Source organism: Tupaia chinensis, unplaced genomic scaffold (genome assembly GCF_000334495.1).
Source record: "Tupaia chinensis unplaced genomic scaffold, TupChi_1.0 Scaffold000475_1, whole genome shotgun sequence".
NCBI lineage: Eukaryota > Metazoa > Chordata > Mammalia > Scandentia > Tupaiidae > Tupaia > Tupaia belangeri.
The window spans coordinates 429,133-432,990 of record NW_006159984.1 but is presented as its reverse complement, the minus strand read 5'-3'; positions in this window follow the sequence as shown (position 1 = coordinate 432,990).

Genomic DNA, 3,858 nt, shown 5'->3' with positions numbered 1-3,858 from the left:
CACTCAGGGGAAATATTGTGTAAACCAAAACTTGGCTTTTGAACATGGACCAAAAACTCTGCCCTAAAGATCTAACCAATGATGAATTTGTCTTCTTAACTTCCACATTATTCAATAGTAAATCACCTACTATGCTATGTTTTCTAATTCTCTTGTGAGTGCTCAACTTGTCACTTAAACTGTAGCCTCCTGAATGATGGGGAACATATTTTATACTTTTGAGTCCCACTCTTCTCGTTCATCACCAAAGAAATTTCTCATTGTTATGGCTTATCAGGGATTAATTCCAAAAATGCACAGGAATGCTCTGTAGATATTTTATCAGATACAAGAAATTCTTGAATACAGTATATCTAAAGCAATTTACATTCATATATTCTTTTTGTTTTTGTTTTTGTTCACACATTCCAATAAAGGAATAATTGAGGTCACAGTTCACTTGGTACTTTTTTTTAGCGTTTTGGTTCCACTATTGTTCCAGATATAATTGAAGGTGGTCTAAAACGATGCATATTTTTTCCTCTTGATTCCCTACTTCCTACACCCATTTTCTATTCTCCTCCCACACTATCTCTGGTATTGATAGTTGTTTTCCATGTTTTTATATTTTCCAGTCTTTCAATATCTGCCATAGAATGCAGACATTCAGTGTGTATTAAGTGAGGACATACAATGCCTCTCTTTCATGGTCTGACTTGCTTTGCTTAGTGTTAAATTTTTTATATTCATCTACATCCTATGAAATGCCAGGGTCTCATCTATTTTATGGCTGAGTAGTATTCCATAATGTATATGGGCCACAGTTTTCAATGCACTTATCTGTTCCTGGTCATTTGGGTTAATTCCATGTCTCAGCAATTGTAAATAATGGTGCAACAAATATAGATGTGCAAGCATTTTTCTGACTAAATGTACTCCCATCTTTGGGCAGATGCCCAGGAGTAGAACTACTGTATTATATGGTTCTTCTATTTATAGGTCTTTCAGGAACCTGCATATTATTCTCTACAGAGGCTGTACTAATTTATATTCCCACCAACATTGTAGGAGAGTTCCCTTTTCACTGAAACCTCACCAGCACTTACCTATCATTCTTTATTATTTTCATTATAGCCATTATGACTGGGGTTAGGTGACATCTCAATGGACAAAAAAATGAAAACTTATCTGTTGATAATTATGTGTATGGAAATATCTTTGAATAGACTAACATAAAGTGTATTCATGCTTGGAAAATTCCTTGTCTATGTTGTAATGATATACAGTGATTGAATGTAAAAAATAAGAAAAATAAATAAATTTAAAAAAGAAAAAATAATAAAATAATGCATTCTAAAGTACATTAATGTAAATTAAAAGTAGCTTAAAGTAGCAATAAAGGGGACTAACCACACCCACCAAGAGACTTGGGCCTAACTGCAGCAAGCCTCCTCCATGAGTGTACCCGTAGACCCAGAGAAAGTTTGGAACTTTAGCCATTCTTTTGCTCTAGCACGCTGAGTTTATCCTCCCACACACACTCACGGGGAGACTCAAACCTGGTCTTAAAAGGCTTCATATTGGGAACCAGCAGTTTGCGTAATGGCTATGTCACTTGACTCCCACGTAGTCGACCGCGGTTCGCGTCTCGGACCCGGTGGCTTAAATCTCACGATGGGCGCGTGTGCGTGCGTGCCCAAGATCCCGAGAGGAGAATGGAGGAGAAGGGATTGCGGCGTGACCATCCCCCCTGGGGGGTGATTTCTCGCTTTCTGTCTCTATGTCTCTCTCTGGCTGTCTGGCGAACGCACACGCCCTATAGTGAAAAATCTCTCTCAAAAAAAAAAAAAAAAATCTCTCCAAAAAAAAAAAAGGCTTAATATTATGAGTGCACCCTTGGGCTCTGGGAGTAACTTTGGAACTTTTGGCATATCAGTCACCCAGTGCAGAGCACAACTTGATCTTCCTCACTATGTTATATCTCCTTAGCTTGCTACCACCTCATCAAGAGCTGAAAGTTTGGTAGAGGAGCCAACCACCTGAAATAATTGCTATAATGTGGGAGACACAGCCCTTCAATAGGAACACATCTGGAAACTAAGGGTGAAATTTCCTCTCCAATACTACAGAATCTACTCCAATAAATAAGAAAAAGTGAATTCCACATCAAAAGACAAAAAAATTATGAAAAAGCAGGAGGGTAACTCTACCCCAGGTGAGTGTAGTAGCCTCTCACCAACAATGGACAACACAGAGAAATGCACAGAAATGTCAGGAAAATAATTATGAATATTCCTAGTGACAAAACTCAGCGAAGTGCAATAGAAAACAGACAGTCATAGGAAATAAGAAAATCATTACAGAACATGAAAGATGAATTTCATAAATAAAATAGACACCTTAAGAAAGAATAAAACAGAACATCTGGAAATGAAGAATATAATATAAAAAATTTAAATCTCCCCAGAAAGCATTAACAGCTAATTGAACCATGCAGAAGAAGGAATTTCTGACCTTGAAGATGAAGTCTCTAATATAGACCAAACCACCAAAAAGAATGAAAAATAACCAAAAAAAAAAAAAAGGAGAGGTGAGGACAACATACAGAATTTTAGACACCAAAGAATGTCCAAATATCCACATAATGGGTATTCCAGAAGGTGAAGAATCTGATGGAGGCATGGAAAACCTCTTTCATGAAATTCTAACTGAAAATTTCCCATATAGAGAAACATGGAGAAATTCAGACCCAAGAAATAAAAAGGACCCCAGATAGAATCAATACAAAAAGATCCCGAGAAATATCAAGTTACTTATAAACGTTATCCCATTAAGCTAACATCAGACTTCTCACCTGAAATAATGCAGGCAAAGAAAGAATGGGAAGATGTATTCAAAATATTAAAAGAAAAACAATTTCAACCATGAATACTATATCCAGTGAGATTATCCTTCAAATGAGAGGAACAAATAAAAGAGTTCTCAGATAAACAAAAACTAAAAGAATTGACCAATACTGGACAAGCTCTGCAGGAACTGGGGGGAGTATTGTATCAGGAAAACTAAAGAGAGAAAACCAGAAATAAGATAAAAAAAAAACAATCAAGATTCTGCACACATATAATCTACCAAGATTGAGCCAGATGGCTATAGAAAGTCTGAATAGGCCCATAACAAGCTAGGAGATTGAATCAGTAATGAATAACCTCCAAACAAAGCCCTGACCCTGATGGTTTCACCTCTGAATTCTACAAAACTATCAAAGAAGAATTAACTCCCAATCTGCTCAAGTTCTTTCTTTCTTTCTTTCTTTCTTTTTTTTTTGAGAGGTTTTTCACTATAGGGCACATGACCTCGCCACACAGAGTTATCCACAAAACAGATAAGGACAGCACAAGGAAGGAAAACCATAGACCAATACCTATGATAAATACAGATGCAAACATTCTCAACAAGATTAACAAGATTCCAGAAATCGTATCCAGCATCATATTGAAAAGATTATACAACATGACCAGGTAGCTTTATTCCAGGGATGCAAAGTTGGTTCAACATATACAAAACCATAAATGTAATATACCATATTAATAGAAAGAAAGCTAAAAACCATATAATCATATCAATTGATGCAGAAAAAGCATTTGTTAGGATACAACATCCCTTCATGATCAAGACTCTCAGCAAAATTGGCATAGAAGGGCCATTTCTCAACACAATAAAAAATGTCTATGAAAAACCCATAGCTAACATCATCCTGAATGGAGAAAAGCTGAAAGCTTTTCCACTAAAAACTGGAACAAGACATAGATGCCCACTATATCCACTCCTTTTCAATATAGTACTGGAAGTCCTCACCAATGCATTAAAAAACTCGCGTGG